At 43.4% G+C, this 11,997-nt stretch overlaps 1 protein-coding gene across 1 annotated transcript in view; it reads left to right on the top strand.

Annotated features, from left to right (window-relative positions):
• Positions 1-1,414: 1,414 nt before the first annotated feature.
• Positions 1,415-11,997, top strand: part of LOC143136256 (sodium- and chloride-dependent GABA transporter 2-like) — a 36,600-nt gene continuing 26,017 nt past the window's right edge. Inside the window, exon 1 of the mRNA XM_076296858.1 lies at positions 1,415-1,611. The gene's annotated coding sequence lies outside the window, so the exon portion shown is untranslated. The remainder of the gene's footprint in view (positions 1,612-11,997) is intronic.

The following is an 11,997-nucleotide window of genomic DNA, read 5'->3' as shown; positions in this document are numbered from 1 at the left end:
ATATTTACAAGTCTAATGGAAAGGACCAGAAGTCCATGGAATCCAGGCTGGGTAAAATTGCACGCAAGGCAGCATGGGAAAACCCAGGCTAGCAAATCTGTCCGTGACATGGCTTTTGGAGAAAGTTGCCTGAGAAAGCCGCTTCATTTGTTTTCACTAGTATCCTTGCTGGCAGCTGAAGAATGCTCCACTATATTACATGTATATAACACAAATAAAATGTAGCCTATACATAATATACAGTATGCTATGTCATGTTCACCTGTGTCTGACTCATGAAACTTCCTGTTCATTACTTGCAAGTGGCTCACCGGCAGAGGTGGACGAAGTACACAATTCCTTTACTTAAGTGAAAGTAGGCCTATAGATACACCTCGTCAATTATTACTCCAATACAAGTTGCTAAGTTAGATTTTTACTTAGTTGAAGTACAAAAGTAGGCTACTTGATTTTAAAAATACTTAAGTATTCAGAAGTTCAAGTATTTGTCCTTTTTAATGTATTGTAATGTAATGTTTATTTGATCTTTACAGTAATAGGGTCATTTGGTCACTTATAGGACTTACATCCGACAAAAACATCTTACCTATTTTCATAACCTTGCAACAGTTCAAATGGATGCAATAATTAAAGCTAAATCATTATTCATTCTCTGTTCACAAATCTAAAAACATTTTAACTGGCGAATACAAAACCAGATAACTCAATTTTGAGTAGATTATTTATCCTTTAATGATGTACGCTAAAGATCTAACTATGTGATGAAGGTAATGTCTAATTTCATTCCAATTTCACAATGATCATGGAGGGTAACCTGGTTAACACCAGACCACTTGTCAAGTCTCAATTGCAAACAGGTTTGTGTAGTTCTCCCAGGCTACATGGAGGATGTTCTAATGAAGAATCTATTGTTCTGATGAAGAATCTATTGTATCTATTATATCAATCTATCTATTCAATCAAAAGATATCAAAATGAATGAGACTGCCACAAGATATACTGATAATAACTGCATTTGTTTCACAATAACTTTATTAAGTTTTATGGCATGCAGTTGCAAAGTTTCCTTAGGTATGCATTTTCCAATACCTCATTTATTATATTTATATAATCTATTTATACCTGTAATAAACTGCATTTGCTTCACAACAACTTTATGTAAGTTTTATGGCATGCAGTTACAAAATAACAGATTGTTCCCATACCTCATTTGAAAACCTTTGTTGTCTTGTGTAGACACAGGACATGAGCACACAGGCACTTGCTAGACAGCTAATCTGCAACAAGCCATTGCAGGTGGCAGTTTTTTTCTTCTTTCCCCTATTGGCATTGCGTTTGGAAGACTGTCATGACTTGTCACGTGCCCACATGGAGTTGGATGCCACTCCCCGAGGCACGAGAGCATGTTGGAGCAGAGACCGGTGTGGAGCTGGTTCACCTTCTGCTGCCCAAGGCTGAAGCTCCTTTCCTCCCACGCCCCCTACAGCATGCTCAAAGGACCGGAGAGTTCAGATGGGTGCCCACTAAATCCTCGGGCTTTCCTCTGCTAACAGGTGTCCCTTACGCACCTCTCCAGGGAGCAACGTCGTCTGCTACGACTCCTTCTGCACTGTGAGTGTTTCAGCAGTCTGAGTTTATTTGGGTTAACGGTGACAGCAAGAAGTTAATAATGTGTTACTATCAAACTGTACTCTTTGTTTATGTGAAGATGTCTTATTTGTGACTGTGTGTGAGTGTGAGTGTGCGTGTGTGTCTGTGTGTGTGTGTGTGCGCATAGGTAGGTGTGTGTGTGTGTGTGGGGGGGGGGGGGGGGGGGTATTGCTACTCAGTGTCAGTAGCTTCAGCCAAAAGTGTTACAGGACTGTAAACAAAACCATTGTGGTCATATACGGTTACATGTAATTCAGTTTAGACTGCTATGCCAGCATGACATAGCAGTTATTCAAATGAACACAAGGTAGGAGAGAGGTATGAGATAGACGGGGAATGATGACTATGGACATGCCGATTACAATCTCTCTCTTGTTCATTCATATCCAGTCGGACTGCCCTTTACTAACATGCACTGAATACTTTGCTTAAGAAAAAACAGTACAGTGTCATTAAACTGGAACATTGCATCCTCAAGATGTGCAGTTTTGTGTAGGCCTTTCCAAAATCAGCTGGACTTTTGCTTTTTGTATAACCATGTTTTACTGTTATACTGGGTTTTTTCCTCTAAAAAGGAAATTTGCATTAAAGGCATTTGACTTTTATTGTTTTATATTTTTAAATACTTTTATTGTAGCATGTTTGGGGCAGTTGTAACTGAAGGGACATGAGGGGCATGTCTCAAAACATGAGACTCCAATGGGGCAAGTGGAGTTAGTGAGCACTTGTTTCCAATGCAATGGCCACCACCACAGGAGGAGATAGGTTCCATATGGCCAATTAGGTGATGGGGGGGGGGGGGGTGGGCTGCCGGCACCCTCTTTAGCCACACGCCTGTTTTATTCCCGCAGTCCTCCTCGTGGCTGTCTGACCAGCAGTGACCACAAGCATTTGATACGGCCGGCCGAGTCAGCTCCACAAGAAAGGAGGGGAAAGCATTCTGCTGAAGCAGCTCCTTGGCTTTCACAACAGTTTGTGATGTGCCTGTTATGTCACTCCATTCAGGCAATGCCCAGGTTTCCGCAGGGAGTTTTTCGAGGGATAAGCAGCGGAGTGATTATGTAGGTTTGGACCGTGATTAGTCATGGTGTTTGGGTTTTGGTTTGGTTTTAGCTCAGCAAAAATGTTGTTTGATGGACGTTTAACTGAAATGGCTTCTGTCATGTTGATCAAAGCACACTCTCATCTGTTGACTGGTGTGATGGATGAAGTTCCATCCACTCTGAAACATAAGTTAGTCAACATTGGCACTGGCTTCTGTTTGAGGGCCATACATATGACGGTAAAGACAGTCCTGGTGGAAGTCCAAACATATGGCTTTTCCAAGACAAGCCTTTCCTTAACTCAGCCATTAGAAACAGACTTTGGTCTAAGATTGGCCTGGTTTTCCTCCAAAAAGGCTCGGAATAAAACCAGTTAGCATCTCTACTTTTATCTCAGCCTTGTTCTTAATTTTCCAAATGATAGGGAGCCAATAGGCTTATCTAAGGATATGGACCACTGAAAGATGCTCCTCATAATCCCGCTTTGTTGTGTACAAAATCGTAATAACACTTTAAAGCCACGTCTCAAAGTATTTCCCCTCTTTGTTTCTCCTCTTCTCTTCTCCTCTCTTCTTTTATCTTCTTCTCTTCCCTTTGTTTGTCTTCCCTTGTTCTCCCTTAAAGCCCTCTCTTGGCCCATTTAGCTTGGCTACTCTACCCTCTTCATCTCTTCCTGTGGGTCTGAGATTTCATTTGTGTTTTTTTTCAGTGCAGAGATTCACAGAGTTTATCTGGTATACCCCCATCTCTCACATGGGCCTTATGGCCAAAAGGTGCAACAACACACTAACGGACAAGCCACATTTGTTTATTTGTTCACCTATGTCAAGCACAACGTGTCAGAGTAAGGAATAATGACTCAATGACAGAGTGTTGTTTTTTCAGGCCTCAGCCCCAGGCCACTTGGGGGTTTCCCAAATTCCCGCGTGGCCTTAAGCTAAAGAGCACTTGACCAAGGCTCTTAACCTCAATTTTGCCCCTGGCATGAAAACCATATAACTAGGCCATTGGGAGGATGAGGTAGAGGACGACAGGAAGGTAGAGGATGTACAAAAGCCACAAGTAAACCACAATGATGGATCAATTGATCAATGTAGTAATGTCAACCAGAGACTAAATATAATGATATTACCCATTAATTACAATCAGTTACCATTGTGTTTGCATACTGGGCCGAAAAAAAAGAGTGTTCTTTTCCACAGTATATTTTCTGGGGCTTGGTGAGGTCAGCGAGTGCTTTTTCCCCAACTCTGGGCTTGTTCCCATGGATTTCCTCCCGGCCTTTCCCTTTGTTTTTGTACTCTCATCTCACCCCACGTGAAAAACAAACGCCTGGCAGTCAAGCTGGGCCGAGGTATGAGAGAGCGTCGGTTTATTGGGGAGCTAATCCCCATTCTTGATCCCGCATTCCTGTGTGGGAGGAGGCAGAGTCCCGGCAGACGGCTAGGGTCCCGAGTATCGAGGGCGAAGGACCTCAGCCTCCTCCCGGCCCGTGCAGAAGGACAGACGACCTCGCCTTCCTCCAGAGATCAGATCTGTTGCAGACCTCCAGACAGCTGCAGCTGCACCCGAGACCTGCTCTTGACCTGCAACAGAGCTCCTTCAGAACCTTCAAGCTGCCCAGGTCTTCCTTTTTCTAAGGTTGGTTGAGGAGGAGTGGGGCTTTTGGGGGGTTGTAGGCGTTGGGCTAAGAGCAGTGAGGTGCCTCTTTTGATGAGTGTCTTGCTTGCAAGCCTCGGTTAGACAAATCCTGAACCAGAGATGCGGACCACTTGACACGAATGTGCAGGGACTCCAAGTCTAAAGGTTTCTTTGGAGAAATGAGCTGTCAAACCACAAAATCTTGCGGCTTAGTCAGAATGCCCTTAAAAAAACAACAACACATGCTTTTGTATTGCCCCATGGTTCTGGTTATGTAAACTGGTATGATGTTTTTTCGTCATTTGAAATCCAGTTGGTGACTATTTATAATGTGGTAATTAAAAACAACAGGAAGACTTGAACTGGACTTTTTTTTTAAACTGACGCTTTAATGAGACGGAGAAAACAATGAGTTAGCTCTTTGTTCTCCCTTTTGAAATTGCCTGTACAGTCAATATTGACCCATTGACTCGTTTTGTGTATTCAAATGAGTTACGGAAGGTGTGTGGAAGGGAACGTGTTTCTGTCTGGACACGTTGTGGTTCACAACAAGTGTAGTCCCGTGGTTCAGCCGCTGTTCTTGTGGGCAGAGGGATCAGTGAACAGCAGGAATCTGGCTATTTGTTTGGACTGCATAAGTCCGTCTCCCAACGCCCGGATCATCGAAGCGTGCTGAGCGCTCGCTAGGTGGGCTCGGGGGAGCCTGGGGGCAGTCGAGGGGAGATGGTTTTGCTCCTTCCAGTGAGCACATCCTATGGTATTCCTCCTAGACATCAATCTCCTGTGTGTTGTTGACAGAGGATGTTTGCTCAACTCTGTTTTTGTCTTTGAAACAGGCCTGATGCCTTGTGTTCTCGTTTGTCTGTGAGAGAAGGGGGGCCTCCAAAGAGGGAGTTTACTTGATGGCATGTCAACTGATTTCACATTATGGCTAAGTACCCTGCTGACATGATGGGTAGTGTCAGTGTGTCAGTTTGTTCAGTGTCAATAGCGAAGTCAGACAAGTCCATGCATCTCATGATGTACCATTTAAAGGGGAAATCTGGCGATTTTTCACATGGATCTCCGTTTCTCGAGGTCACCGAGTACTGTCGCTACAAAAAAATGAAAACAATCGGTTTTACCTAGTTCGAGTTGCTGCAGCCAGGCAGCTACAGCGCTACACTCTGGGGGCATGTTCATGAGCCCCCATGTTCATGCCCCCAGAGTGTACCGCTGTAGCTGCCTGACTGTCTTAGCTGCTGGCTGCAGCAACTTGAGCTAGGTAAAATCGATTGTTTTCGGGGGTTTTTTTTCGTACTGATAGTACTCGGTGACTTCGAGAAACAGAGATCTATGTGAAAATTCCCCTTTAAGAGCGGCCTATATGAAAACAGGTATATCTGCTGAGTTTTTAATGTCTCTTAGGCATGTAAGAAAGGTCCAGAATTTTAAATCGGGTTTTGTATCCTTTCCTTTTTAGTGACACATTATTTACACAAAACACATCACACTCAGTCCTGTCATTTATCTGTGGAACAACAGTTGTGGTATAACTAGGTAGAATCTTGCTAGAACCAGAACAGACTTCTTTGCAGGCTCTTCACCGACCAGGCAGGATATCTTGGACACAAACATTAACCTCACTACTGTGGAGAACCCAGGCAAAAACGATTGACTCCACGCTCTCTCTAGGCCGCTGGTTCTGAAATGCACTGGGCTTGCTGACCAGTCACCCGTAGATCAGGCATGCAAACTGGTCAGGGGTGAAAAAGGTGAGAAGGGCACGCGAAGTGACAATAGTGCATAGCTTCCACCGAGTATGAAATGGCCCAAAACCAGAGATTTACAAAGAAAACAAACTATAAAATCACTAAAAAATTTGTTGTGGCCAAAAATATCATATGTATGATAAAAATAAGTGAATATAAAAAAAGTGTCTTCTTCTCCTATTTCTCCTTAAGAGTGAGGGGCCCGTTGCACTGTTTGGCAGCTTGCTTCAGCATGGCCCTCCTCTCCTCCTAAGCAATCTACATGAGTTTTCTTTCTTTCTTTTTTCTCTGTGCCTTAAGTTCAGACATTTCTGAAGATTTCAGGCCTATTGGACATGAAGACATAGTAGGCATAGTATTAGAATAAAGATGATAAGTTTGAATATTTGTTGAACCAAACCAGGTGAAACTTCAGACTAACATTATATAAAATAGGGTAGACTAGACTAATTTGTAAAATCGATTTGAAATGTTTTAACTTCCTATGGAATGGGCATTTTTGTGTCTAGACCAGGTCTTGTGAAGCCGTGTGCAAAAGTAGATCAAAATAAAATGAAAAAGGAGTCATTTAGACCATTATTTGCTAAGGTATGCTCATGCGTTTTGTAAAATGCCCAATGGAAACTCCCCATAGGACTTTTGGTTACCCAAAATGCATACTGACAATAAAAGCCTTACTGTGTGGTTTCTGGACTATTTGGATTGTTTGTCAGAGGTTCTGATGGAATACTATGGAATAATTACAGAAATGTCTTAGCATTTTCTTTGTTGGTTCAATGGGTGTGGATAAGATGGATTATACATCTGCACAACAAATATTGGATAAAACAATGGATAAAAATATGGATTCCTGTGACTATTTCAATACCCAATTTGCTGCATTTATCTTATTGATAAGGATACACACTGCAGCTAGAAGGTAGGGAAGCACCGGAGGGGGAGGAGGGCAATTTGATACAATGTAAAGCACTATACAGATTGTACATGAAAAAGGTTTTCATATATGGATTCCCAAGTGTCCAAGCTTTCAAATGGTGTATAACATTACTATGCTACATAGCAATATGGTGCAATTGATTTATAATGTTGGGGGAGAGGGGGGTGGGTGTGTTGTGGAGGGCACACTGTTTCATAACAAGTGTTATCCTGCAGCCTAGGTTACTTACAGATTGTGGCATTGTGCTAGTTAGTTTGTTTAACCAACCAATAAAGTTGTGTTGTGTGAATAGGGTTCACACTACATGTTAAACTGTAGCCTACCCTATAGGCACAGGCTACTTCGTTTTAAACGTTTTGCACAGCCCAGTTTAGGAGACATTTAACTCTTTAGGTTATTCACATTAGCCTTTGCTATACTGATAAGGTCTGTGTATTTGCTTCACCTTTTGCCGATCTAGACCAAGTACAGCACGTAACCTATTCATTAACTCCTTGTGTCTATATTTCTGTCTCATATCGCTAACTTTAACAACATTAAAACAAAACCGCCAATATGCTACGTTGCTACACTAATCTCAACGTCTTTTGCTAACAGAAGTTGAAAGTTTCAACTAGCCCACCTGTGACATCTCTAGGCACCTCTCCTCGCCGTGCTCACATTCCAGCTGACATTTCAGACGCATCTAGGCCTATCTGCGCTCACAAAAGGAGGCTATACCTGCGCGAGCGTTCTGTTCACGTTGCCTCTGCAGCAACAAGCTTCCACTGATGTTTAGTAAACGCACATAGCCTAACATTCGTTGCTGAAATTTGTAATGGCCCTCTGGCAACACCAAGATGTGTTTGCGTCTGCACAATAGTAAACTCAGCTCACGTTGACACCCCCCCCCCCCCCCTTAAATATTTTCTCGTCGGTTCTGCACAAACCACGTAAGTCAGTCATTTTGGATTCAAAACGGCGAATTTCGCCGAAAGGTGAGGAGTTTGCATGCCTGGTAGATGCCACGGGTCTGCCTCTGATTAGTGTGTAGCCTCATTACACCGGCTGGGCCTTCTGGGTCTTTGTGCTAACAGCTATTAGTGCCTACCAGGGAGTGTGTTGTGGGGAAAGGGTGGTGGTGGTGGCAGTGGTTGGGGCTTGTCACTCCCGTCGGCTGAGCCAAAATCTTTAGCTTCAGACTGTCTGCTCCAATCTGACCTACTCCACAGCACGGACAAGGTCTGTTTGTTTACTAGCCTCCAGCTCCTGGGATAGGCTGCGATAGCCTTCCATACTTCCAGAGGTATCGCATTCCTGTTGGGAAAGGGGGGTGGGGGTGGGCACTCAGAGTGGATCATTACAGGGAAGCCATGTACACAATACAGCTTCCCTGTGGTTCCTCGTGGGAGCCCTTGACTGAGAGCAAACATGGGGGGCAAACTTTAAAAAAGGGGGGGCAAACTTTGACCTTGCTGCCTGGAGGAGGAGGATGAGGAGAACGGGACGGAGGAGAGGGGGCAGACCACAGGAATGTGGGGAGTTTGTTTGAGGAGGCTCTCTGAGTGACTCTGGCCACATCTGAGGCTGAGGAAAAAACGTGCCAGGGGTCAGAGAAAGGAGAGAAAGAGGTAGAGAGAGAAGCGAAGAGAACAGTGAGAGGCTAGAGTATTATATCAAGGTAATGGCTAACCTGCGGCTTGGTTAGCAACCCTTGCAGTCTCACCCATTGAGGGCAGTGGTTTTATGTGAGACCATGTGTTGTTTTGTTAACTTAACAAGTAAAGCAATACTTTAGAGATGAGAGACCAAGTTGAAGCAGCAAGGAGGATTTGGGTGTATGAAAAAAGTGAGGCAGGTTCTTGTGCTTCAGGAGCCAAGACATAAACTCTCATGCAAGAGTGTATGCCAAATTTCTTATTGACCAGATTTAGGTTTCAGTCCATTTTCTTGCTTACAAAACACCAAAGCATTGGTGTTTGTGCTATTCATTTACAGCCTGACCATAACAAACTCTAAATGAATAGCCACCAGAGGTTAATCAAATATCATGTGTGGCCTTTATGAAAGCCCTTTACTGGGCCCAACAGACTCTGATGAATTTTGCTGGCAGGTGAACATAAACCATTGTTATAAGGCATTGCTAGGAAACCATAAAAAGTCATAATGTTCAATAAATCGGTGTTACACAAACCAGATTGTCCAAAACAATGGGGCACAACAAGGGCGTGCAAACACACACACACACACACACACACACACAGGGCCGGAGTGGGGCCACTTTTCAGCCCGGGAGTTTCAGGGCCAAGACCGGCCCACTTTTTTAGTGGTGGTAGAAAATTGGATAAATAAGGCAACATTTCAGCTCTTATCCTGTAGTTTTTATTATAGGCTACCAATATTCCACTATTCCACAAGGATAGGTTGATAAGTTAACAAAAACAGGAAGGAAGAAATAATGCATTTGAAATGTATCCCACAACTCCACTAAGAGGCATATTGAACTACTGTATTGTTTACATGTTTTTTTCTGCATGGGTCAGCTATCATGTTGTTGTTTGGTGATTTGCTCCTTTACTACACCCACTTCTGAGCAAACAAGGCATATACGTTGATCATGTAGCCTACTGCTGTCATATAGCCTACTGCTCTTTATTACATAAAATAACTTTAATTCATATGGTTAACTCTATTATCCTTTCTACTTGTCCCTGTAGTCATAGCTAATTTCGGGCTCATCATTTTCAGCGGGGGACTGGCTGATCTGCTGCTCAGAGGCTACTTTTGTTTTTATGCCTAGGCTATACACAGATCAAGCTTGAGTTGTGTTATCAATATTTGCATAATATTTGCAAAGTCTATGAATCGCCATATTGCATGATACAAAAAGGCTAATATTTTAATTAATTTAATATCGTCCCCTTAGAATTATAAGGTTCTATCTGACATTTTTGTCAAAATTGAGTTATTTACATATTCTTATTCTGTGACACCTTAAGAAGATGAGGTGAGGTGTTTCTTGTAGTTGTATGCATTTTTGGACATTATATCTGAAGAGGTTTGTTCCACTTATCAGTATAAGTCTATGGAATTCTAAGACTTTGAAGCTCAATATCTCAGAACTACTCAGAACGTAGATAGAACCCTATAATTCTAAGGGGACGATATGTTACTTGCGAATAGGTTGACAACGCTACAACGTCCAGTAGGTTATTAGCCCAATTACGCCGTTATAATCATGGCTATCTCTCTTTAGGCTACCAGTTGCCACTTATGTCTGTCCTCTTCAAAAATTTTTTGGAAGTTTGGCACATTTGGCAGCATTTTTTTCATCCCTCATGGCGTCTTTCTACCATCCATCCTCCCTGACGCTTATCACTACGGTAGGGTCGGCCCGGCTGGTAGGCTATCTGAGAAAACTTTTTAGGAAAGACGGGCTATATGGACCCAACCAGTTAACTTTTCTTGGGAGGGGAGAACAACCCATGCAGAGGCTGCGGTGTTAGGCATAGAATGCAAATGTGTGTAGCCAACTTTAAGAGAAGATAGATTAACGTGACAAATGTCAATATTTTTCCCTCGACCGGCCCAACCGGGAATTCTACCGATTCTCCCGATTACCCACTCCGGGCCTGCACACACACACAAATATGTCTATGTCACTGTCTGACAAGGATGGACACTTATAGAGGACAGAGAGACACAAACACAGGCACAGGTCTCGAAAACATAGATTGTATTGTATTTTGTGGTAGGTCCTCATTTGGTTACTCACTGTTATGCAGTGTTTGTGGAGATAGAGACCAACATACAAGCAGATATGTTGGAGAGACTAGCTCGTTCACTTATCATTTCTCTGTTCACTCTTCGCTAACCCTCCTGATACACTTTACCCCTATTATATTTATCGTTATTTATTTTCTTAAAACTCTACTTGGGAAAACTCTGCTGAACATGAACGGTCATGCCTGTGAAACTACTTTGAATTTGAGTTTGAGAGCTGTGCAGAGCTACAGGAGTACAGACACCTTGGTTGTATCGGAGGGGAGGGGAAGGGGGGGGGGGGGGTCTCACCTTGACGTCTGAGTGCCAGACAGCCATTAAAAGTGCTGGTAAAAATATGCTGAAAGGAAGCAGAGTCTGCACTGCCTCAAACTTTTACAGCTCCTCTCCGGCTTCTGCAGCAGTGCAATGGCCACTCAACAACACTGTGTGTGTGTGTGTGTGTGTGTGTGAGAGAGAGAGAGAGAGAGAGAAAGAGAGACACTAGACAGAGAGGGAGTAATCTCAGCAAAAAAAAGCCTCAGCATTGCATGCATAATGAAGACTTAGAGCTCAGTTATACTTGCTGTTAGACCAAGCGTACGTGTATGCGACCTGCACCGTCCTGTCAATATACTTGCTGCATAAAACACGGCCAAAACACAACACTGCATGTATTAGCATCTCGCGGACATGACACGCGTTACCTCACATAGACGTGTGTGCCCAACGCACCAAACGCAGAATACGCATGGCAGCCATAATGCGTACGTACGCATGCGTCATTAGCAGCAAGTATAATGGAGCCTTTACAATAACAAACAGAGAGAGAGAGGGAGAGAGATGTGTAGTTGAGATAACACTCCCTGTCTCAACCCATGTCCCCATTTAGGCTTCATGCGAGACAATCCTACTAGCCTTATCAGACTTCGAGAGCCTGAATTTATGAATGGGGACCAGGAATGAATGTACACGCTGTGGAGGTGGAAGGGCTCCATGCAGAGTAAATATCTGGTTTTATTATCCCAGAATGCCACCATAAAAAAATAAATGTCCAGCACAAACCAACCCAATAGTGCTGCTTGTTAACTCGCGAGACGTGAACAACAGTGAGCTAACAGCCACTGACGCCAAAGCGCACTCATGCAACGACCGGATCGGCAACAACTCCGAAACCCAGCACAATTAGTCCCATCTACCGACAATACGAGCCACACTGGAAACAGAAGTTCCT

The sequence above is a fragment of the Alosa pseudoharengus genome, unplaced genomic scaffold (assembly GCF_046254945.1).
Source record: "Alosa pseudoharengus isolate Yale_2024_CS ecotype anadromous, Long Island Sound unplaced genomic scaffold, YU_APseudo_1.1 YU_APseudo_1.1_scf_20, whole genome shotgun sequence".
NCBI classification, from domain to species: domain Eukaryota; kingdom Metazoa; phylum Chordata; class Actinopteri; order Clupeiformes; family Clupeidae; genus Alosa; species Alosa pseudoharengus.
This window is presented reverse-complemented; position numbering and strand designations above follow the sequence as displayed.